At 42.4% G+C, this 26,731-nt stretch overlaps 1 protein-coding gene and 1 pseudogene across 1 annotated transcript in view; both read right to left on the bottom strand.

The window, feature by feature from the left end:
* LOC119247752 (C-type lectin domain family 4 member A-like) overlaps positions 1-26,731 on the bottom strand; it is a 72,905-nt gene that overhangs the window by 18,670 nt on the left and 27,504 nt on the right. The window lies entirely within an intron of this gene.
* On the bottom strand, positions 320-25,782 carry LOC119248147 (antigen WC1.1-like; annotated as a pseudogene).

Below are 26,731 nucleotides of genomic sequence, written 5' to 3'. Positions count from 1 at the left end.
TATTGTTCCAGAAAGTGTGACATTCTCTGCACTTAAAGGAGGCAAGAGTGTAGGCTGAGGGCTGTGATACATGGATATTTCAACTGAGATTTCACTTGGGGATGGGGTGTGATTGAAGATGGAATTTTCCAAGGTCAGTGGGGTCAATGTATCTGGATTCTTAACAACCCTGAAGCTCAGAGTGTATGTTATGAAGATTGTCTTTACATCACAGACCCAAGTAAAACCTCTGCAATAATGAAGAAGACAGAATTCTCATTTATTTGGGAAACAATATTACAGAGCAGTCTTTGAAGATTTATTTGATCCAAAAATGGTGCTACATGGTGCTAAGCTCGACATCATCATACCACAGGTCTTCTCGTTCTAGGACCAATGGGAGTCCTCTCTCTTCCATGCCATAGATGACAACTTCGCCAGGAGACTCTAGAGAGAGGCCTGCAAGGTGAAGGAGAATCTGGTGACAACAAGAATAATTCTTTGGTATAAAGAGATGAGTGCACAAAGACTACAGGATATATGTGAGGCCCAGCAACTGTTTCAAAGGCTGGAGCTGCTTCATCCACTCAGCTACTCTGTGCATAGTCATATCTTGCTCTTGAAAATTAGAAAGCATTAGGGAAATAATGGTGAGGAGTGGAGAACATGAATACTCTCTTCTACACCCATGTGGTTTGATTTCATAAGGAATGGGGGCAGGAGATGACTCCCCTAGATTCCTCAGCACCTCAATGCCAGTCAAGTCTTCAGGAGAACATTCTGGGTTCTCTGTCAGATGCCAAAAGGGAGCAGCTCAAGTGACTCCCACAACCTCCTACTCCCCAGACAGCACTACATGCTCACACATAGGCAGAGGCCTAGTCCTAAGGAAGGAGGGTCGTTGTCAACTAAAACAATGGGAGAATATTTTCCCTTGGTTTCATTCTGCAGCTCATATTTTATGACTCTAATTAAGCCTTTGACATCTGCATTAGTAGCAAACAAAGCCTACTTTAAACATCTGGATATATGATTCCCCCGCAAACAAATATTTCTACATTACAAATTTAATTTACATTGCTATCGAAACTTTCCAGATTACTTCTCACAATCTGAAAGAGCTCCGAATATATTTTCAGATCACATATCTCAATTGTGGTATGAAAAAATGGGAATAAAGCCTCTGCCACTCATATAGGAATGTCTGTATCATAATGATAGAAGAAATGGACATGAGAACACAGTATGTGTCTCCTCTCAGAAGAGATGAAACAGACACACCTCATCTAGGTCTAGAGGGCCCAGATGTTGATAGTAAAGATAAACTGACTATTGACAAGTCCAAATTCATCCTCCCCCAGACTAGGAAATGAGGCTACGGGAGACAGAGCTGACACTCACCTGTCTGGGAATACCCAGCACCACCTTCCTCCTCTGGGAAAAAATAATTCCTACTCATTCCTAGGGAAGTAGGAATTTCAGGAACAGGAAACTCTTCAACATCATCATAACCATTTCCCGTGGCTCTGACATGCTGTCCCGGAGGCTCTGGAAATGAACAAGGACTGAGGCTGGACTAGGGGGTGCTCAGGCCCTTTTACTACAGAGATTCCAACAGCTGATACATATAAGCTCTAGATTCCAGGGCTGTCTCTGGGCATTTATTTGATTTAACATTCTCAGAAATTATTTGATTTTTCTACATATTCTACTATACTTTACGGCCTCTTATACCATAAAGCAGCCTCTTATACCATAAAGCAAATACGGCCTCTTATACCATAAAGCAGCAACAAAAGCTATTGTAATAGGAATTCAGGTACTACATTCATACAACAGAGCTGTAACATATAATATGTACAAATCAGTGTCTTGGGATGATATCGACAAAGAGAACACAGCTGCCCACATGCTCTCTGGGTACCTGTCACCCAGAGAAAGGCAAAACCACCAGTCCCTTCCACAGGAGTCCTGGGTCTCAATTCCCTGAAGGCTATGTTGATCTAAGGATCCAATTTCCAGGATCCCTCCAGACATGTCTCATCCCAAGAGCTATCCATTGTCACAATCTGAGAAGATCCAGGAGAAACATCCTCCTCTCTTAGGTCCCTTGTTAATAAGAACTTCTGGTAACTGATAAGTCAAGCCCCAGCAGTCCATGTTTTCTGGGGCTTTAAAAAAAATCAATTTTGGGGGTCAGTTATACATGACCCACATATATAATACCATCTCAAGTGCAAACCACAGATGTGAATCTGTAATTGATTAGAAGTAGCTGTGGATAAAGAAAACTGGGTATGATATTTTCCTTTCTGAGATGACAGAGTGGGCAGACAGAGAAAAGGGTTTTTGTGAAGAAGACAGAAGATATTCCTCCCCTCCTCATCACAGTTCTCCTAGATGAGATCACTTGTCCTCAGCCCAACATCCAGGGAAGACCCTGAGTCTACTACCTGGGGCAGGTCCAGGGTCTCCCTTTTCATCGTCCCCTGTGTAATACGGCAGCTTTGTCACTAAGTCATCAGACAGGCTTCCTGGTGGGAAGAACATCACAGACAGAAAACATTTGCCATAGCAGGAGGCCCGGTGTCAAGGTTCAGAAGAAATTTTGAGACATCAGAGTTGTAGGGAGAGGGCTGGGAGCTCCTGCTTTGGGAGGAGGGAGAGGTTGAGTCTATAAATGTGAAGGGAACCCATGGTCAGCTCAGGAACAGCGGGGAGGGCATGGGGCACACCTGGGCTGTCCAAAAGTTCCTCCTTTTCTGGTAGAGCATAGTTATCAATCTCCTGGTACAAGGCCTCATCAGTGGCATTTTCAAAAGCAGGTGAGGCTGTGGAAAGAGACATGCGTTCAGAGACTACTCCTGGAGACAGTCCCTACACCAACAGGCAAGACCTCTGATGCACTCCATTGCTCACTCCTGAGGAAACTGCCAGGCTCTCAGAGTCCCTTCCTGAGCTCTGTGAGACAGAGACAGCTTTCTTGACACTGACTGTGACCCTATACTCAATTCTCATGTACAGTGTTCCATGGTAAGTCATAATTCATGAGAGGTTTTACATTCAACCAAGGATTCAGCTGTCTCAAATCTTAAAGGCTATTGTAGAGAAGGTGCTTTTTGCCAGACTGTGAGGGTGGAGACAATACTAGGGCACTTTTCTTGGTATCAAAACTGGCTCAACAGCATTCCCACAACGTCCCTTTAGCATCCCCTTGGCCTACCTTGGTGCTCTGCTCTCCCTCTGTGCAGCTGAATCCCCAGGATGACCAGGACCAGGAAGAGAAGGGCCCCCAAGACGATGCAGAGGACCCCGGGCAGGGAGAAGATGCCCAGGCCTAGAGCTGAGTCTGATTTGCTGCCTGAGGAGAAAAAAGTGTCATAAGATTTAGGAAAGGATTGTATGTCAAGGAGAACCCTTCCTCAACCCCTTGTCTTGCTCATCCACTGAGTCCTCAAGACCATGAAGTACCATGCAGATACAATGCCTGGCCTGAATCCCAAGGTGTGATTCACCCCAGTCGTGCCCTGAGCTGTGTCAGCTGTCTCTGCATGTGATTTTAAGGGATCTTTATAAAGTGAAAATGGATAAGCATTTGGACATTACAGCTGCCACAATGAACAGGACTGTAATGCCTGAGCATTAGGCCTTTCCTGTACAATATGGTTAATTTTCCATAAATATGCAGATTCCATTGTGTATGGCCCTGATGATGTGGGTATCACCTCTATCTCAGGGCTCAGAGAAGAAACACTTACTTCCATGATTGTGGGGTACTGTTGTCTTCTCACCTGGAGCGAAGAGAAGGGGTAATGGGAAACTACTGAGTTGGGTGGGAAAACCCCAGGGTCACACCTACCATCTCTGGCACCTTGTTCTCTCCCAGCTTCCAGGTGCCAAGCAATAGACTCCAGGTGCCAAAGTACAGAAAAGCAGGTGAGACCAGGAAGAGATTCTGGATGCAACTCCTCCCTTCACCCCACAGAAGGGGGTCGCCCACTCACCCGAGCACCTCACTCCCGCGTCCTCCTCATGCTTGCAGTCGCTCTGCCCCCAGGGAGCCGCAGGGCACTCCCACAGGGAGGACTCCCCGCCCCTGCACCGCACCTCGTCCAGCCAGATGCTGCCATTTCCAGGGCCAAAGGCCGCCGCGCGCGGGGTGTCCAGCGCCGAGCCACAGCCCAGCTGCCCGCACACCACGTGGGCCTCGGCCAAGCTCCAGGAGTCGTCGCACACCGTGCCCCACGCCCCCGCGTGCCACACCTCCACGCGGCCCGAGCACGTGCTGTCTCCTCCCCGCAGGCGCAGCTTCTCCCTGTCTGCAAGGCCAGGGGACCCCTGTTAGGGCCCTGCTGGAGGAGGAGCCCCAGGCGGACCCGGTGAGCTGGGAGGGGCTGATGTACCTGTGCAGGGGGCTGCAGATGGACAGCTCTTGGGCCTCTTTTCTGCAAAAGCAAAGGAGTAATGCTGGGTCAGCGACAGGAGTGAGTGGTTTTGCTCCCAAACTAGGTCACCTGCTTCAGCCCAAATGACAAGGGAAACACGGGCTTCCTAGCTAATCTACTGGCTGAGTGGCTGGGACTCTCCCTGGATCTTCACCCTCATCAGCAGCTGAAATTATTTTATCTTTGTCTTGTCTATCACTCTCCATGCTCCACAATATTCTCTCTCTCTCTCTTTCTCTCTCTCTCACACACACACACACAGATGCAGCTCAGCCAGAGGAAGGACCTTGCACATCTAACTCACATCTGTGCTCCTGCTCTTAGCTCAGTGCCTAGTGCCCCACAGGTCTTCATTCAACACATGTGTGCAGAACATTCTGTAAGCACTGGGGAGAGGGTTTGATCAATCTCCTGAATGAATGGATGACTAAAATGTGGTGAGATTTAATTCCTTTAAGTTATTATGCATGAGTAAGCTGTTAGAGAAACAAAATCATATCAATGGTTTGTGGTAATAAAGAAGAAAAAAATTTTAAAATAACTGTAGAATCACAGAAATCATTCATAATAAAAAATTCACTTACACTTTTTAAAGGAACAATTATATAACAGATCAAGTAATCAATGCAGGAGAAAGATCTGCTTGATCCAGGTCACTGACCTTTCAGCAGTGACAGCCAAGGCAATAAACAAATTGCTCTTTGACAGAATTGTTTCCTTGCACCCTGCACTGAAGTGGTCTCCCTCTGCTCTGTATTCCAGGGTCCCCTCAGAGCTCTCCCCCATCTTCTTTCCCCTCTTGTCATGAGGGAATTTTCTAAGTATCTAAGAATCTTCCCACTTCATCCTTGATGGGACTCTTACTCATCCTTCAAGTCTCCACTAAAACATGATTTATCTTCTGGCCCCATACACACTTCCACACTCAAGACTCTTGAATTTCTGCTTAATCAGAGTCTACAACCTGGGATGTTATGGACCATGAAGGCAGAAATTATATATTCTCTTTTCTCTGTCCTCTGGCCTGGAGTGTAATTTTGTTTCCACAAGACATGTTTTACTCGCTGCCAGCAGACTGACCTGGAGTCTGACTAGCACCGATGCATTTCGATGCAATAGCTAAGAGCATAAGAGAACAGAGCTTGGGGACCAGGCTCTGAGTTATCTCAAGGTGTTCACATAGCATTTAGCTAGTCCTAATTAACTAGCCATTCCTTAGGAGTCCATCAGAGGATTATTCATATGCCCCACACTTCAACACAATCATCCTAGTATTTTTCATGTAAACTACAGGTAGCACAAGTTTCCTTATTTTCTCCTCTGAAACAGAGTTGGAACATGTGGATTAAATATTTACCCAACTTCATTTTACAGACTTATCTTAAACTCATAAGCTATATTTGAAAATATAGAACATCACTAGTGACAGCCTATGGGGCGGACACAGACACATACAACAGTCACCTGCACACATGACAGAAGCTTCCTCTCCTGAAGAACATGAATGGTATTTCCAAGAGTCAGAAGGACATTGCCAAAGAGAGGTATCAGTTTTTCTACACCGGATTCCATCTACCCACTGGGGTCTAGAACCTTCCCTAGCAGCAACCAAAGAGTTGAGGGTCCCGCTGTCCCCACAGCCAAGCTGTCTGCAGATCACGGACAAGGTCATGGCATCCATGGGGCTGCTGCACACACTGCCCCAGGTCCCGTTGTAGAAAACTTCCAGCCACCCAGCACAGTCCTGGTCCTCGCTCACCACCCTGAGGGCCAGGAACTCTGAAAGAGAAAGGGGGAGACAAGGCACCATGAGCACCCCACTTGGCACTCTGGGCCCTCTGCAGAGAAGGAGTGCTGGATGCTGACAAAACCACAGAATATGAAGAAGGTGGTGTGGCAAGAGGGGTGGGGGCAGAATAATGGCCCCCAGAAATGTCTGCATCCTGAATCCTGGAACCTGTGAATATTATCATCTTACATGTGAATGTGTTACCTTGCAAGGCAAAAGATACTGTATAGATGTGACTATGATAAGGAGCTTGGAAGGGTGAGACTAACCTGGAACATCGAGGATTAACCAGGTGATCCCAATGTAATCACTCTTTTTAAAAAAGATTTATTTATTTATGTATACAAGAACTGGGGTGTAGGTAGAGATGTAGGAGGTGAGAGGATTCACCAGGCAGAGTGAGGAGCAGAAGAGGCAGATCTACTGAAACACACTGCTGAGGGGAGCAGCGGGCCAGTCAGGAGAGGTCTGCTGCACCATGAGGGTTATCACCCTGGCTGGGGATCAAACTCATGCCACAGTGGCTGCCGACAGATTGATAGAGCTGTGCCTTTAACCCTTGCTTCACCAGGGAGGCCCAAGACCCACTGTCTTAAAAGTGGAACACCATATCTGGCTTTGGTTAGAGAGAGAGAGGTGATTATGGAGAATGGTGAGAGATGTGCAACACTGCTGGCCTGATGACCCAGGAAGGGGGCTCTGAGCCAAGGAGCGCAGACAGGTTCTAGAGCTGAAATTGATTCTTCCCCAGGAACTGAGAAGTGAGCAGCCCTGCTCACACCTTGATTTTAGCCCAGTGAGAGTTTGTTAGACTTCTAGCTCAAGAACTGCAAGATAATACATATAACTTGGTTTAAACCACTAATTTTGTGAATATTTGTTACAACCACAGTGGAAATCAGTGGTGGGTTTCAAGATTCCATCAGCGTAAGTACCTGAAAAGTGAGCCCTGCTTGCAAATGGAAACTGTAGGTTGTTGCTCTGTCAGAAGATGTTGCAGAGAAAGAAGAGCCAGACTCTCACTGGCACAGGAAGGAAGGAGGGGCCTAATCCTCACATCTTCTAGAGACTCAGGACCACTGGAGGAGGATTCCTTTCCCTCTGCTCTTTCACACTTTGTCCAAGAAATAAGTTGTCCTCCCCCGCCCCCGCCTCTTTTCTTGGCAGCCCCTGGACAATGTGCAGTGCAGACCTGAGCAGATGACCCCGGCGTCTTCCTTGTGCCTGCAGTCATTGAGCTCCCAGCCCGGGGACGGGCACTTCCACAGGAGGGACTCGTTTCCTGTGCACTGCAGCTCCTCCAGCCAGATGGGCCCTGATCCCTCCCCGAAGTGAGCAGAGACTGTGGCATTGAGGGCCTCCCCACAGCCCAGCTGTCTGCACACCACGTGGGCATCACGCAGGTCCCAGCCGTCATCACAGATGGTGCCCCAGGAGCCCTGGTGAAGGATCTCCACTCTGCCGGCGCAGGGATGGCCTCCGTCCACCAGGCGGAGCTGTGTGCTGTCTGCGGAGAGAGTCAGGTCAAGGAGGCATCTAACCTGGAAAGAGACTCTTTCCTGGTCCTGGAAGGTCCTCACCTGAGCAGTTGTCTGTGCCCTCCTCTGAGGCTGCAGAGCCTGCTAGTGGAGACGGGGAGTGGGTGCACTGGGGCAGCACCTGTGTCTGGTTTCCTGCAGAGCAGTGAGTAGAGGGTTAGTGGGGGTGAAGAGCAGAAAACTGAATTAAACTACATGATAACCTCAGTCTGAAGTGAGCACTGTAATGGGGCTGTCATCGTTATCATGATTGTAACATTTACCTTCTTTGTATGGTTTCTGTTTTAAGTGAAACACTAAGAAACACTGAATCCTGAATCCTGAAACCTGTGAATATTATCATCTTACATGTGAATATGTTACCTTGTAAAGAAAAAGTGACTGTATAGATGTTACTATGATAAGGACCTTGGAATGGTGAGACTTGGATAAGGACCCTAGAAAAGTGAGATAGGGCTTCCCTGGTGGTGCAGGTGGTTGAGATAGCACTGTGAAGCTGTCCGCAGCCTCTGCAGCGCCGGTCCATCCCAGCCACCCAGGGAGAAACCCACATGGCACAACAGAGACCTCTCCTGACTCACCCGCTGCTCCCCTCAGCAGTGTATTTCGTCAGTCTGCCTGTTCTGTTCCCCACTCTGTCTTTGGTGAATCCTCTCACTCTCCCGTGCATCTGGCCTGTATGCTGTTCTTGTATAAATAAATCAATCTTAAAAAAAAATGAGTATATGCCAAGTGTATGAAGGTGTTTCAGAGCTCCCAAAACAGTGAGAATTTTTGACACAGATGCTCAGGGAGAAGCTAAAGCAGGGCTAAGCCGATTTGCCCTCGAGACTTACCTCAAGTCAGCCATAATAGATGTCTCTGAAAACTGAAACAGAGATATGGAGGCAGGAATAGTAAAATGGAATGGAAGATCAGAGAAAATATACAGAATTCAGCACAGGGAACAATAGAAAACATGAAAACAAGAGATAAGGTGAAAGGTCTAAGCTGCATGTGTATTAAGTTTTATTCCTTAAACCCACAAGTGAAAGAAGGAAAGTAGAAACTTAAAAACCCACTATTATAGTGGGACACTTCATACACCTTGGTGGTGTTTATATATATATATATATATCCACAAAATCCTTGTTACCGTGTCCATTGAGGAGTGAGGTCTTACTCCCTTCTCTTGCAGCTGGACTGATCCTCAGGACTTGCTTGTAAACAACATGATGCGGCAATGGCAACACTGCTGATTTCCTGCACCAAGCCAGGAAAGTTGTGCAGCCTCCCCAGCCTCAAGAGGACACAAGCTTTAGGGGAGGTGGCTCTGCTGAGCCTGTCCTGGGGGAGAGGCCATAGGCAGGGGGTCTACCATCCTGTCAGTGAGCATCCTGAGTTCCCAGTTTAGGCAGCTCTTGCGTGACTTCAGTCTCACATGACAGCTATGTGAAAGTACGAGACAAAACTGCCAAATTGATTCCCCCCAATTCTTGACCCAGGAAATCACAGCAAAATAGAATGCATTTTTGTTTCTGTTGTTAAGATTTTGGGCAAATTGGTAACATCAATAGAAACCAGGAACTTATCATGAGGCCTAAAAAGAAAAAAAAAATACTTTTCTTCTACTAAGCTTCTCCTACAGAGAATTTAAAATGTGTGTCTGAAGGACTTGTCAATGGATGTAGAGAGCATCTCTATTTATAGGAGTCCAGGTCTGTTCCTCTAGGGCTGAGACAGTAGGCAGAAGTCAGAAGAGCTGATCAGTAGAAGGCTGATCAGTTTAGTGGATACTATTGGTGAGGGGTTAAAGGACCGAAGAGAATATGATTGGAAGAAAAAAAATAAAGTGATTACTTTCCATTTCTGCATTTCGAAGCAACATGTATTCAGAAAACATAAGTAAAACTTCTGAGTAAAAAAGCTATCAGTGGTATTTCGAATATCTGAATGGTATGATTTGCAAAAGCTGCACCTCAAAACAGCAGAATACACATTATTCTTAAGAGCATGTAGGCCATTTACCAAAACTGTTGTGCCAAAAATGAATTCCAAATTTTTTCAAAGGAAAACTAAGAAAAAGTCATATAACCATGTTTTGACCACAGAGAATTAAGCTAGAAACAAAAGAAAACCTTTAAAAATTCATTAAACTCTACTAATGTGTACTTCTCATGCAATAAAACACCAACATTAAGAGTAAATGGGGTATATTTTGACAAATATTTGTGTATACATAATCCACTCTTTATTCATGAACCAGTTTTCCCACATGCCCTGCTCTGAGGGACCCGAGCACCCTGAGTGCAGTTAGTGCCCCCACTCACCTGAGCAGATCACAGAGGCTGTGTTTCCACCAGCACAGTCGGAAGCACCCAGGGCAGTCATGGGGCAGTTCCACAAGAAAGATTCAGCCCCCGAGCAGCGAAATCGACCCCTCCAGACCTGGTCAGCTCCTCCCAAGAGTGTGCTCCTTTGGGGGTAGACAGGGCCACTCCACAGCCAAGCTGACGACACACAACATGGGCATTGGCCAGACTCCAGTGGGAGGCGCAGAGTGTTCTCCAGTGCCCTGAAATGCTCATCTCCACCTGTCCCTCACACTGAGAGCCCTCGTCGCTCATGAGCCGCACTTCTGTATATGCTGGGGGGAGGAGACAGGGCTTCAGCCAAAGCTCATGTGCTTCTTACCCAGCAGAAGAAGCAGGGAGGGTGAACCCTGCTTGATTCTCACCTGAGCAGACAAGGTAAACAGCCCCATGGTGGTGGCAGATTCCTCCAGGACAGGGCACCCTGGGGCAGGACCAGAGCCCTGGCTCCTGCCCCTCACACCAGAACTCCTCAGGCCAGACCCGTCCATCTGACTCTCTGAAGGGCACGCCCCCCAGGACAGACACAGCCTTGCCACACCCCAGCTCTGCACAGATGACCTGGGCGGTGGGGAATGTGAAGTTCCCATCAGACACTGGAGTCCAGTCTCCTCTGGAATGCACTTCCACTCGCCCTGAGCAGGGCCTACCCCCTCCAGCCAGATGCACAGTTAATCCTAGAGAAAAGAAAAATAAGAGAATGCTCAGGACTGTCCGTGTCATCAAAAACAACATATACAGGCAATGGTGTGAATACCTTTGTTTTCTAGTGAGAGGGCACAGAGAGAGAATCTGAGAGTCAGAATTGCGAGTTTCTGAAGAGAAATTCAGAAGGATTTGCAGGATAACTGTGAATGACTGAACCCCAAGACTATATACTCTTTGATGTGTTAGAAATGTGAATCCTTGTCTAGGAATCAGGAAGCTAGAGGACCTGAGGCCATTGCTCTGGTGATGGGAGAACACCCAAGGACAACGCCATAGGGGGAAATGAAATAATTTCCAAAAAGTAAACCACCACTTGAGAAAAAAATAAATTTAATAAAATTACAGGGGCGTTCAGACTTGCCCCTTAGATGGACTAGTCCAGAGTAAAAAAGAGCTGTGTTATTATAGAGGCTTGAAGACTGTCATCCAAATGTGAGGGCCATTCTGAGATTTCTGGGGTTAGAATTGTGGCCAGTGTTGACTTAGGAGCTGGTCCTCAAGAGACTGAGTGCAAGGAAATCCACAAGTCCTGGCCTTTGAGAGCTGCCATCCACAGACAGACTGATGCTCAAGGGAGGAAACAGAGACATTAATGTCCACTTTCATGGTTTTGCATTTTATTTTCTGATAATTCTTGATGAAAAGAAATTCCAAGAATTTCTTAGGTCACCTTATTGTGACAGAAGCTGTGCACAGATGAATTTGGATGCTTGGAAAGTTCAGGGTCATAGTAGAAGGAGGCCTGATCCTAGCATTCTCTCCTGAATCCTTGGGATTTTCAGTGAACCTGCAGGAGAGTGAGATCTCAGTGGAAGATTATTAGACACCTGAACTTGCTGATCCCTTCCTACTACAGGATTTTTTCCAAGATCTGGAAATTTTAGGGAATGAGAATAATTGATGTATTTTAATGCTATCACTAAGTTAACTGCATATTCCTCTATGTGTGTGTTCTTGAATAAGAAGCAAAGGGTGCAGGAAAGGGGAGGAGGGTACATACAGGTCATGATCTGGAGTCTCTCACCTTGCACAAGCCTTAATGTGGGTGAAAGATACAAGTATTTGAGGAAAATATTTGTCCAACAAGATTTGGACATATTTTATCAACCTATACCTCTCCCATTCACCACCTATCCCTGCATTCCTTTATTTCTTTCACTTAGACAAAAGAAACAATCTTAAGAGTTATAATTGGGTAGAAGGAAGAATCAAATATGGCAGCAATGTCTGTATAAGTGGGGGTGTGGGTGGGGTGTGTGGTAGATTATATTGGGAGTGGGTGAAGTTTAAACTTAATGGGGGAGACCAAAGAAAGGATGCATGTTCATCATTCAGTGACTATATTTTGGATACAATGAAGATAATTCAAGGAAAAAAATAAATTCTCAAATCATAATGAATAATTTTTCATAGTTTCAATATTAATCTCATGAAATACAAACTCAGAATAAGAAAGAAATATTTCTTTTATACTATTTTACTTAATATACTTGACATATATTAGATATGCAAATGCATGTTGAATAACTGATACGTTCTCATACATACCAAGAATGAGCCTTCTCAAGCCAATTACTGTTAATTCCTGTCTGTTTTCTAATTGATTTTAAAATTTACATGAAAGAAAATTATAAAGGGCCTATGAAATCAAAGCTAGATGTGAGGGGTTTAGATATTAAAAATAATAAAACCAATTAAGATCTGACAAGAGTCAGAAGGAGCAGAATGTGAATATCTAGTCATTTCAAAGACAGACAGAAATTTAGTGTTTGTAAAGGGAATATTTTAAATCATTGAAGAAGATACATTCAGCAAACAATGTTGAAAATGTAGAGCTATGTTTTTCAAATAATAAAACATATTCCCACTTGATATTAATCTCTGAAATAAATGTTATAGTAATTAAACATATATATAAGAAGTGGAGCAGAAAAAAATTAAGAGAAAAAAGTTAATTATACACATTCTTTGAAAAACACAGTTGATTGAAAGGAAAACTAATTCTAGGGTTTTCTTATTAACATGATCATTTCCAGCAAGTCATCTAATGCTGACCTAATTTAAAATCATTCACCTCTGTGATAGGATAGAAATCCTTTCAGTGGTCAAAAATTTGATAATGAAAATTTTATTTATTTAATTTGTAATTTTATTAAATTTAATTTTTTTTCTCAATGGTGGTTTACTTTTTGGAAATTATTTGATTTCCCCCTATGGTGTTGTCCTTGGGTGTTCTCCCACCACTAGAGAACCCGTGATCCATAACAAAGTTCCTTCTGCTCTTCCTTCCCCTGTTTGACATCTCTTTGTCCCCTTATCGCGCTGTAAGCATCAGATATATGAGTTCTATCAGCTGCAAGCTTGTCTTTTTCATAACCCTTTGTTCAGTTTCTCTATATTCCTTCTATAAGTGAAACCATCAGATATTTCTCTTTTTCCTTCTGACTTATTTCACTAAGCATAACCCCTTCTAGCTCCATCCATGCTGTAGTAAAGGCCATAGGTTTGATAAGGACATTTTAATATGTGGGTAAGACTGGTGTTATTAGTGAGAAATGGCATGTTAACATCTATCGATGTTCATCTGACGTAAGTAGAATTTGAGTTCACCACACCACAGAAAGACACCCAATTCTTTGGTGTCATTTGTATATTTATTAGAAGCGGGTGAAGTTTCTGTACAACTGATGTCCAGGGAAGAGCCTGGCTGATGTGGAGCTCCTCCCTGAGTTCCTGATAGGCCCTTCTGAAGAAAGTGAATGAATCAGGGTGAAGACTGGGCTCTCACTGACAGGTCCTGTCCAGCTCTTTGTCCTTTTACTGCAAATCAGTCTTACTGACTGACCTACTGACCTGATCCTGATATGTCAGGATAAACTTTTTTTTAGTTCCCTTTGTTTTTTCTCTTTTTTTTAAATTTTAATTTTTTATATATTTCTTACATCATTTTTCATTTTTGCACAATGTACGCATTTTTATCTTGGCTATATTCCCCATACAATTGCACCCCCCTTATTTTGACCCCAATCTCTCCTTTCCCCCCCTGCCCTCATAGTGTGTCTCTGGTTTAGAGTTGCTTGTTGATTTTAACTTTTTCTTTATTATAGTTATTCTTTTTCCTGATCTCTTATTTAGGTTTTCTAAACTCCTGCTATGGGTGAGACCATCTGTTTTTTTTTTCTTTTTCTTTCTGGCTTATTTCGCTGAGCATAATCCCTTCCAGCTCCAGTCATGTTGCTGCAAATTGCATGAGTTTATCTTTTTTGATTGCTAAGTAATATTCCATGGCGTATATATACCACATCTTCTTGATCCAGTGATCTATTTTTGGGCATTTGGGTTGTCTTCAGAGCTTAGCTATTGTAAATAGTGCTTCTATAAACATAGGGGTGCAGATGTCCTTTGAAATTAATATTTCTGTGTCATTTGGGTAAACACCCAGGAGTGGAATTGCAGGATCATTTGGAAGCTCTATATTTAGTAGGTTGAGGAATCTTCACACAGCTTTCCATAGTGGTTGGACCAGTTTGCACTCCCACAGGCAGTGCAGGAGAGTACCTGTTTCTCCACATCCTCATCAACATTTGTTGTTGCTAGTTTTTTTAATACGTGCCATTCTCACTGGTGTAAGATGGTATCTCATGGTAGTTTTGATTTGCATTTCCCTGATTACAAGTGAAGTTGAACATTTTTTCATATGCCTGTTGGCCATTTGTGCTTCCTCTTTGGAGAAGTTTCTTTTTAGTTCTTCTGCCCATTTTTTGACTGGATTATTTTCTTTGTTTTTGTTGAGTCTCTTCAGCAATTTGTAGATTTTTGTGGTCAGTCCTTTATCATTAGTGTTGTGTGCAAAAATTTTCTCCCAGTCAGTGGGGTTTCTCCTCGTTTTGGTTATTGACTCTTTTGCTGTGCAGAAGCTCTTAATTTGATGTAGTCCCAGCTGTTTATCTTTGCCTTCACTATCATTGCGTGATGTGTCTGTAAAGATATGTTTGAGGTGCATATCATGTAGTGTTTTGCCTATATTTCCTTCTATATATTTTATGGTTTCAGGTCTTATATCTAGTTCTTTAATCCATTTTGAGTTGGTTTTTGTGCATGGTGTGTGTTTGGCTCTTTCAAGTTTCATTCTTTTGCATGTAGCGATCCAGTTTTCTGAGCACTATTGGTTGAACAAACTTTCTTTGCTCCAGAGTACATTCTTTGCTCCTTTGTCAAAGATTAGTTGACCATAAATCTGTGGGTTTATTTCTGGGTTTTCTATTTGGTTCAATTGGTCTGTGTGTCTGTTCTTTTTCCAATACCATGCAGTTTTGATTATTACAACTTTGTAATATAGTTTGAAATCTGGGCACATGATGCCTCCATTCCCTTCTTTTTTTTTTTTTTTCAGGAGGATTTTGGCTATTTGGGGTTTTTGGTGGCTCCATATAAATTTCATCAATATTTGTTCTATTTCTTTGAAGAATGACATTGAAATTTTTATTGGAATAGCATTGACTCTGTAAAATTTTTTTGGTAGGATGGCCATTTTGATAATGTTAATTCTTCCTATCCATGAGCAGGGGATGTCTTTCCATTTCTTTTTGTCTTCTTCTATTTCTTTTAACAGTGTTTTATAGTTTTCTTTGTACAGGTCCTTTACTTCTTTTGTTAGGTTTATTCCCAAGTATTTGATTTTTTTTTGTTTTGATAATAAAAGGGATGGTTTTCTTGATTTCTTCTTCCTCAGATTTATTGTTTGTGTATAAGAAGGCTACTGATTTTTGTGTGTTGATTTTGTATCCTGCCACTTTACTAAACTGATTGATGAGTTGAATTAGTTTTTCTGTGGAGTTTTGGGGTTCTCTATGTATATTATCATATCATCTGCAAATAGTGATAGTTTGACTTCTTCCATGCCTATTTGGATTCCTTGTATGTCGTTCTCTTGTCTTATTGCTCTGGCTAGGACTTCCAGTATTATATTGAAAAGCAGTGGTGAGAGTGGACATCCTTGTCTTGTTCCAGATCTTAATGGAAATGCTTTCAGATTTTCACCATTGAAAATGATATTGGCTATGGGCTTGTCATAGATGGCCTTTATGATGTTGAGGTATGTTCCTTGTATTCCAAGAATTTCAAGGCCTTTATCATAAATGGGTGTTGTACTTTGTCAAAAGCTTTCTCAGCATCTATTGATATTATCATATGGTTTTTATTTTTCTTTTTGTTGATATGTTGGATTACATTGATTGATTTTCGGATGTTGAACCATCCTTGTGTCCCTGGAATAAATCCTACTTGGTCATGGTGAATTATCTTATGGATACATTGTTGGATTCTGTCAGGATAAACTTTTAAAAATCTGCTTAATAGATGAAATGGCAGGGGAAAAAAAACAGTTTTACCAAGGACCACAGAGGTGGTAATTGATCCATTTAACCATATACAACAAAAACCTAATGGACCAACATAATGAAAACTGAAGATAACAAAATTCCTTGAACTGTGTAATGTGCGTTGTAGGGAACTAGGTTCACATGTTGGGTCATAAATTTGAAAAGATGCAGACACACTAATCCTTCAGTCAGAAAGATGGGAAACACCCAGGTCCATGCCTAGCAATGTTTGGCTCTTTCATTGATTAGATCAATGAGCTCTAAGAGCTGTAAATAATATTTGTGATACTCAAGCACTATGTTCTTATTTTAGTCCAGAGAAGACAGAACTCAGGGAGTGGCTGGAGTGACTGGTTCAGGATTACTGAGTTGCGCACACTCTGGCCTCCAGATGTACCTGCTTTGGTGATTGTTTTATACTCCTGACAATAGCTCCACATCCCAGATTCCTGCACAACAGGCTCATCTTCCTTCAGGCCCAGTGTTAAGTATATCTCTGGCCCTCTCTCCTTGGTGTTTTACCCCTACACTTTTCTCACAGAGGTGACCCCCAATTTTCAATGTAGCCCATGTGCAAGGGAGACATCAACTGAGTCATAGGTGGGATCTCAGGGACCAACTTCCAGGAATCTGTTCTCTCTGACCAAACCTGAGTCAGGAGAGCCCCAATTTTCTACATCTCAGCTTCTGCTGATATTGGGGCTGTTTTGGTCAAAGGACATTCTCTTCTCACTATTATAGCCTTAGGGCTTGGTTTCTCTAGGGAAGCAAGAGAGCAAGGATGACCTGATTGGTCTTCATCACCTTTTTTCTTTATTCCTTCCCCTCTGATCAAGATACCTCCACTGTCCTCCCTTCAGTTGTGACTTATCTGCATCTAGACCAACTCTCAGGGCCTCTGACCAGCAGCCTCGCCTGCCTCTGATCCTTCCGGGTCCTCATCTATGCCTCCAACCTCTGACTGTTCTGTTGGAACAGAGCACAGGGTGCCTGAGATGTGGGAAATGTCTCCATGGGATGTGGTATCAGGTCACTGCTTATTTGAAGACCAAACTTGTGCTCTGCTCTTGGGACAATGAGGCTTTCCTCACCTTGGAAAACCAAAGGGTGACTTTCCCATCAAGGGCAGCAAAGAACAAGGAGAGTGGGTCACAGGGGTCCAGAAATGAGGCAATATTGAGCCTCTAATTGGGAAATGATGAAAATGGAGACAGAGGGGAGGTTTCAGAGGAAACATCTCCAAACTCAGTACAGTTTGCTACCTGGATAGCAACATAGTGTTTCATATTGTTTGATTCAAAATACAATTGTCATTTCAGAGTTTGCCATGCTTCAGGAAACTTTCCAAGTGCTAGGAATATGAATTATAATACATCAATGTCCTTATCTTTGCAGAACTTTACTTCTAGTGGAGGGAAAACAACCAGTAGACAGTTTTAAGACTTTTGAAAGACTAGGAGAGAACTGGAAGGCATAATGCAAGGGGAACTGCTGCTTCAGAGAGCGATTTATTACATGCATCGACCCCACCATGGGCAAAATGAAAGTTATAGTCAGATATGTCCTTGTCTGGTCCCTTGCTGTAAAGACATCTGGTGTCCTCAGGCACAGATGGCACCTCCACACACCCTGCACCCTCATGCTGCTCAGAGAACCCCCGATGTCCTCTCAGCTGCCCTGGTCATCCCCCTCCATCCCAGATACTATAAACTGCTTCCTCCTTCTTTGAAAATTAAATTTTGTTCCCACAATCAATTCTTGTCAATCCCACAATGCAATTCATTTTGAAGCCGTTGAATAAAGTAAAATCTACATAATCTTTTTCCACAAAACACAAATTAACATATTATTGCCTCCACTATTGAACTGTTAGTGAGTGCCTGGCCATTTAACCTCCAAAGTTTGAGTCTGCACAAATGTTTTGAAAGAAAATAGAGTGTCTCTCCAGTAATAATGAAGGAGAATCTATGACCCAAAGCATTTCATCCACAGCTTTTTGGTTTTATTGGCAAAGACCTATGAATATTTATGCTTGAGTTTATGAAGGAGACACAATTTGGCACAAATCCATACAATTCTCTGATTTGTTCATTGATATCCCCTGTGTCTCTGCTCTTACTAACCCAGTGTAAAACCACATTCCCACTATCTATACAGAATAAATTAATGAGGGAAAGCTGGTCCTCATTCTGTCTCTTCCACTGATAGGCTCACTGAACAAGAGGAGGTTGTATGGTGATATGCAAATGTTTACTCTTACAAATCTTATAAAGATTTATGAAGATTGATTTTAATTGGGATGATAACAGAATAAGTTATTTTGTCAGGTAGCACCAATGCAGAAGAAAAGACTAGCAGTTTCTTTAGGAGTAAAGGACACTCATCATTCAGAGAAGCTTTGTGCCCTCGGGACTATGGAAAGGTAAAATGTATCTCAGACCTATCTGATCTGTTGTCCGAGATTGGACACCAGCTTCCTTGGAACTTTCCATTCCTTAAGCTCCTGGAAAATGCACTGACCATACCTGCACAGATGACTCCTGCATCTTTGCCATACTTGCAGTAGTTCTTCCGGGATACAGACGGGCAATGCAACAGGTAGGACTCCTTTCCTGTACACTGAGACTCTCCAAGGTACATGGACCCTGATCTCGCACCGAAGTGAGAAGAGACGGTGGCATTGAGGGCCTCGCCACAGCCCAGCTCTCTGCACACCACGTGGGCATCACGCAGGTCCCAGCCGTAATCACACACAGTGGCCCGGAAGTTCTGTTTAAAGAGCTCCACTGTGCCGCTGCAGTGATGGTCTCCATCCACCAGGCGGAGCTGTAGTGTGTCTGAGGAAAGAGAATCAGGTCAAAGGAGGTGACTTTCCTGGTCCCGAGGGCCCCTCACCTGAGCAGCTGGCAGTGCCCTCCTCTGAGGCTGCACAGCCTGCTGGTGGAGACAAAGTTCTTGCACTGGGGCAGCACCTGGTTTCCTATAGCAGTCGGCAGAGCAATAAAGTGAAAGTAAGAAAGAACAGGAGTAATGTAACTAAAAATAATCTAGTGAGCATTCTGAGAGAACAGGTGTTACCTGGTCCTGTCAGTGTTAACCCTGATGTAGAGTCTGCCTGGCATCTGAGATGTCCAGAGATGTCAGAATCTCTGCCCTGAGCAGTGAAATGAATTCAGATCCCTGTAATGGACTAGCAGCTGGGTGGATTCCTTATAAATCATACTCACATCCACGCTATTACTTGAGAGTTAGAAGGTTGGATTAAAGGGAACTATTGTGAGCTTATCAGAAGTCTCCAGTGGCAGCCATGAGTCCCATCAGTAAGACTCATTCTTCTTGGTATAGTCACTCAGAGCTGAAAGATAAATGGCCATGAGACCAGCTATGGTTTACCTGGAATACTTCATTAATGATCTAGGCTCCAGAATGTACTCTTGAGTAGACGAGGTCTCCTCACGTGAGAGATGATCACAGCAGATACACTGGCCAGTGACACTGGGAATCATACATTTGCTTGTTCCCACAAACAAATCTAATGTCTACTTCATGTCAGGAATTCCCCTTAATCAAAATTTGGAGTTATTTGTTGTTAAGGGCAAAATATAATGTATCTCTAATCCCACCAAGGAGCAGAACAGTTTAAATTCCTGAGCTGAAATCACTCAAGCAGTTTTGACAGACTTTCTTATTATTATTTTCTTCTTTTCATATTGAAAAAAGAGATGCACCAAGAGGTTAAATAATGTGTCAGTATTGCAACATAAGCAATGGAATAGAGAATAAACCTAGAGCTTCTGCTGTCATGAATAATGGAGGGTTTGTTGGTTTTATTCTCTGTTCCATGACTTATGTAAACACTGGTGCTGGAGTGTAAAATAGGAGACCTGAGGGCCACACCCAAAGAGCAGGTGTTTGGTCAAATATTTGCCCAGTATACATGTTGTGCAGGGCAGGAGGCCAAAGAAGGATGTCAAAACTCTTGAAAGCAGAGTGGCTATTTCTTTATTCATTTGGGTTCTGAGTTACCAGAATATCCAGGATCTGAGCTGAATTCTGAGTCCCCAGGATGCCCTTGCCACAGGCACAGGGACAAGTCAGGGGTAGACTGAGTGTCACCCAAACAGCCAGCCAGGCTTGTTGCAGCTCAGGTCTAGGTTACAGTTAGATATCTGGGTGCTCAGCAGCCCCGGCCCCACCTGCCTAGCAGAACAACAAAAGATGCATCAGATGTAGAAAATATATCTGGATAAACTTAATTTTTAACATTAACTAAAAAGTTCCATGGCATGTAAAAAGATGGGATCAAATCACAAAGAGAAAAAAGAAGCTAAGAAAAGGTAGAAAAACATAATAAATAGGTTGAGTTAGCAGATAAGAGCCTTAACTATGATACATGAATTTAGGGAAAAAAGAGGAAATAAGACAAAAAACAAATAAAAGAACAAAAAGAATTTTTTTTCAAGATTTATTTATTTATACATGCACTGGGTGCAGTCAGAAGCGCAGGAGGGTGAGAGAATTCACCAGAGCCAGAGCGGGGAGCAGAGCAGGCAGAAGGACCGAAGTACACTGCTGGGGGGAGCAGCGGGCGGCAGGAGAGGTCTGCGCGCCATGTGGGACCCGCCTCTGGTGGCTGGGGAGCAGCTGGGGATCGAACCGGCGCTGCAGAGGCTGCAGGCAGCTTCGCAACCCAGCGCTCAACCGCTGCGCCACCAGAGAGGCCCAACAAAAAGAATTTTTAAAGAATTGTAAATATAAAAATATCAAAGAAACAATTGCCAACTGAAAATAAAATATCTAGAAGAGGTGAATTAATTAGCTTAAAATAAAGTTAAAGAACTCAAGACAGAATTAGTGACTTAGAGGAGTCCCATAGACAAGAAAACAGAAAAAGAAGAGGAAGAGATAAAAGAGGACGACAGAGAACAGTAAAAATATACTTGAAGAGATAATGGTTGAGAATCTAAACAAATGGGTGAAAAATGGAACTCATATTTTCAAGAAATTCAGAAAATACCAGGAAGATATGAAAACCCCAACACCTTGTAAAGCTGCTGAAAATCAAAGAAAAGGAGATATCTTTAATACAAGAGAATACCAGGAAAAAAAAAAGGAGAGAAAAAGGCATATACAGCAGGTGAATCAATTAAAAGTAAATGGTAGATACTAACTCAACAATATCAGTGATTGTATTTAAAGTAAATGGATTAGATCCTTCAAGTAAAAGCAAATCTAGATAAAACAACAAAATTCAAGCAAATGCTACTTGCAAGATACTCATGTAATATGTAAGGGCAAAGAAAATTGAAAATAAAATGATGGACTAATATATATAATAATGAAAATATTACCCATAACAAAGTGGAGAAGCTTATCAGTAACATAAGAAGTAGACTTTAAGCCAAGATACGCTATTGAGTAAAAGAGGGAATGTTTGGCTTATAGTGGGTAAGATATAATATATAATATTAAGAGATATAATATCTCTTAATAGAGATATTATACATATCAAAATCCATGAATAGCCTTGAAATATGAATAATACTTAACAGAATGAAAAGAAGAAATAGACAAATTCACAAACAAAATGACAAAAATATAACATAACAGAAAAGAAGGAAGACCCTAGTAGATGTAAAAACAGCACAATCAACACATTTAGGTAAAGTAATATATTTAGAACACTGAACCCCAAAATGAAAAAATTCACATTATCGCAAATCACATGGAATGTTTATCAAAAATCACCCTATGATGGGACAAGAGCTTTCAGGTGACCCAATTTATATACAGCATTTCCTCTGACCACAGTGAAATTAAATTAGTAATTAACAAGAAAATACACTTAGTGATCCCTAAATTTTGGGAAATTAAGTGACAGTCCTCTAAAAAATATCTGGGCCCAGGTATAAATTAACAGTTGAAAAATATTGTGAATTAATAATTATAAAAACATGATGTAATCAAGTTCCTCTAATGCAGTTAAAGTAGTACATAAAAGAAATTCTTACTATAGACTTAAAGAAGAGGAAGTATTGAGAGAGGGAAAAAAAATGTAAGCTTCAGTTTAGGAAACTACAAGAACAGTAAATAAAGTATGAAGGAGGTTGGAATGAAATAACTTTGGGAAATTAATAAAGAACAAATTAGTGAGAAAGAAAGCAACCTTAAGAGAGAGAATGCAGAGAAATAAGAATTTGACCAATATAGGAGGAGAAAATAGGATATGGAGTATTTGATTTGTATCCAAAAAAGTATGAGTGTGTATGTGTGTGTGTGTGTGTGTGTGTTTGTCCACATACAAATATGGACTGCGTGCTCTATGAATATTATAGTAGAGATATTTAAATATATAGATATTTATAGATACTGTATTTATAAGCAATTTCAATTCTAGATCACACTGTATCCCTTACTTTCTTTTTTTTCAAGATGACTTCTTGGATGAGCTCCTGAGTAGATTATTGACTTTAAATTGTGTTCCTAAAACAGCTTTAATCCTCCCCCTACATTCCAGTTTGCTGTGATATAATTGACAAATTGTATATTGTAATTTAAAGTATACAGTAGGTTGACTTGATGCACTTCCATGTTGCAAAATAATATCACCCTACCTTTAGCTGTCACCTCCATCAACTCATATAAACACCATTTCTTTCTGGTAGTGAGACCAAAAGATCTGCTCTCTTAGCAACATTCATAAGACAGTATTGTTCACTATAGTCACAATCTATCCTTGGATCCCCAGAGGGTATAATCTTTTAACTGAAAGTTTGTATCCTTTGACCATGCCCATTTGCAGGTTTTTTGCAAAGACAAGTCTTTCCTTCAGCAGACCAATTTAGACCTCATGAACACCAAATACATAGCCCAGGAGGGGGGATGCCCCTGTCTCCGAGGATTTCTCCAAACAATGTATGGAAAACTGCAAACATGTCTGCCCCATTGTCTTTTACCCTCTCACCACACTCCCCCTGCTCCTTTATTTTTTGCACTTAGCTTATCTCCTTACATATTTATGGTGTTTATCAACCCGCCAAAATCTGTACCATGAAGGTAGAGTTTAAAAAATTTTTGTTCACTGTTCTATCACAAGTACCTACATAATTTCCTAACAGATGACACTCAAATATTTTATAAGTAAATGACTAATAAAAGATCAGACCATAGAAAGATAACAGTTTTTGATCTCCATCATACTCAGATGATGGATTTGTCATATAAACAATATAGTCAAATATTAACATATATTAATAATAGCCATATATTAATAATAGCCAAATATTAATAATATGGCCATTATTTTTAGCTACTATGTACCCAGATATTAAATTTATTTTTATTACCTAACATTAAATTAATATTAAATCAATAAAGTTTAACATGAAATCAATATTATTTATTATTTATCAATTTAATAACAAACATGACATATAATTGTGTAAATAAACATAAAATCACCAACTTTAATTTATTATAAACTTATTGATAAATTTAATTCTCTATATTAAATTTATTAAAAATAAACAGTAGAATTAAATGTGCAAGCTGTAAGAGAGACTGTTGAAATAACCAGACACATTAAAAAGAAGCAAATAGATCTTAGAATTGCTAAAACACTCATTGGGTGAAGTATCCTTTAGACTAGATACAGATGAAAAGGAGTAGGTGAATGGGAAGAGAAAGCCAAAATATTTCTGTAACTCTGTTCTATGAGACAAGCCTCTATCAAAGCAGAGACTTCACATTCAGAAAGGATGACAGGGAGCAGTAGATCCTGACTGCATGTGCCGAGCTTAGGAAAGAATCAATGCCCTTTGGCACCTGATATCAGGGCTGCAATTTCACAAGCAGATGGGGCAACTCATGTGAACTCATGCTTTAATATGTGAGCCTGTGCTTCAGTCCCATGATTTTACAAAAAGTTGTCTGACAAAAGAAAATCATACTTATAGGAGTGACATGTGATTTCTTCTTAGTAAAATGAGAAATGTACTCATTGCTCTCATAGCTGGAGAGGCCAGAATGGAATCAGCATAAATTTTGTATTTCACACCGACAGTCCACTTCTACCACTAAATAACTGCGAAGCTGGAGAAGGGTCAACCATCCTCACATGTGATCACATCCCTAGAAATGGGAGCTCCAAGAAATACAACAACACAATGAGGAGCACAACACCTGTTGGAACCATTCACAAAGAAGAGAGACATGGAGACATCTAAATGGAAAGTTTTGAAATCAGGAGGAAACAGGGAACCGGGAAGGGGTGGAGAGGGAGGAGCATCTAGAGCAGCCAGGCCCAAGGCCCACACCTGAGAGACTGGCTGTCCAGGATGTGCAGATCATTCTCATTTCAGGAATCAACCCTGATAGCTTGGACTCTGCTGGTCAGGGGCCCAGGGCAGAGCAGATGCCATGTCAAGTCTGGAGGAACTACCAGTGAGAAATCCACCTAAGGACAGTCACAAGCTCAGGGCTCTTCCTCAACAGCAGACCCTTAGGATGTCACAGGCACGATCGATAACCCACGGGGGTGGGGAACACTGGCCAAGAGAGCCCCATCCTGGAGTCTCAGAGGCTACATCCCTCTGCATGCAGTGTCCCTATCAGTTCACCCAGGAGCCCCTACATTTGTGTCAGTTTTCTTGCTGCCCCCCTGGGGTGGAGGACCATGGAGCCAAGATGTAGCAAGGGAAACACCACAAGCAGGGAGACAATCCTGTCAGCTCCTAGTGCTGAGGAAATATGGCAGTAAAGCAGGAAAACGTTTGAGCTGTAGTTTGTGGGGAAGAAAAAAGCAACTCACAAGCAGGCTTAGATTGCAGGTGCAGGCATATCTGGGGGTGTAATTAAAGTTTGTATTGGGAGGGCTTTCTTCAAAGGTATCCATATCTGCCCTCATCATAGATACAGACACACACATAAGAACCACCACCATTTTACCACAATCCAGATGTCTGCCTTAGAGTATGATTCTGTGGACTCCTTTTTAGAAATGAGATTTTCCAAAGGCAGACATGCTCCTGCCCACACATTCAACCTTCACATGCTCTTCAAACTCCCTTTTATCCCTGCCCGCCCCACCACCACACACACACAAACACTCATCCTTAGGCTGAAGGAGCAGAAACCCATAATCCTACTGGGGAGAGGCAGTACGGGGAGCAGGAATGAAGCTAAGAGATGCAGCCTCAGAAAGTCACTCAGTCATAATCCATTACAGGAAAACTGGGAAGTCATCAGACTCTTCATTGTTTTGAGGTGTTATTGGGAAGATCTGAACACAGACTCAGTCGGTCTGAGAACAAACATTGAATCTCGGCAACATCTCACAGGTGAACTTGAAAAGCAGAGGCCCCCACAGGAGAAAAATGGACATTCACTGTCACTAAAGATCACATTGGGACAAAACCAAGCAGTCAACAAAGAGAAGTTGCCTTTGCAATTCCAGGGCTCACCCCTCAGAGCCTGAGAATTAATCCAGTGTCTCTGCTGATCTTAGGTAGTAAGGTTCTGCTTACCTTGGGCTCTCGCTAGGACAGCGGAGAGGAGAAAAGCAAGTCCTAGGAGAAAGAAGTGTCCATTCATGGTAGTTCTGAGCCTCATGTTAACAACCTCAGTTTCCCCAAATATACAAAGAAGCTCCTCAGTCCTTAATGGGGGCTTCCAGTGCCAGGAGGGGCTTATATAGTCCCACCCCCTGACTTTGCCATCTTTTGGAGCCAATAGAAACCCTGTTGAACATCATCCCTGCCATCAGACACTCCATAAATGGAAACTTTCTGAGGTTCAAACACCAATTAGATGCTCTATCTTAAATATCTCCTTATATGAGAGGCGAGGTTTTCTGACATCAGGTGTCATCTGTCCCCAGAGAGGACACAGAAAAGGTAGGTTAAAGAAAGATGCGTGACTGCCTTTTCTCCACCCTAGGGTATGGGGAGCCATGCTACTCATGTCGTCCGGGCAGATTTCTGAAAAATCTGGAATCTCGTTAGCTGACTCCTGCTAGATTCTCTTCATTTGTTTATGGCTAGTTTCTACCATTACTAAAATACACATTTAAAAGTGAAACTGCAAATACTGATCAATTACTAAATAACCAATTTGATGACAAATGGCACTGCATGATACAAATACTACATTTTTTATAAAATTAGTAGTTCTCTGCCAAAAGGCAGTAATTCAACATTCGGCTTTACATTAACAAAATGAAAAAACTTCTGGGAACAAAAGGCTGTAAACATCTCTCGGCCAAATTCCTTAAGAAAATTCCTGTTAAGCCAGGAAACCCATAGCCAGCTCCTGCTAAATTTTTCCTGTTTGTTTAGGGCTAATTCCCTTGGATGTAACAATTGATATGGTAGCTGTTAGAGTATGCATTTGAAAATAGTCAACAAGGGCCTCCCCGGTGGCGCCGCGGTTGAGCACTGGGTTGCAAAGCTGCCCGCAGCCTCTGCGGCGCCGGTTCAATTCCTGGCTGTTCCCTGGCCACCGGAGGAGGGTCCCACATGGCGCGCAGACCTCTCCTGCCGCC

This window comes from Talpa occidentalis, unplaced genomic scaffold (genome assembly GCF_014898055.3).
Source record: "Talpa occidentalis isolate TD23 unplaced genomic scaffold, MPIMG_talOcc4v2.1 talOcc4.16, whole genome shotgun sequence".
Taxonomy (NCBI): Eukaryota; Metazoa; Chordata; class Mammalia; order Eulipotyphla; family Talpidae; genus Talpa; species Talpa occidentalis.
Note: the sequence above shows the minus strand (reverse complement) of the source record. Positions and strands in the feature narration are given on the sequence as shown.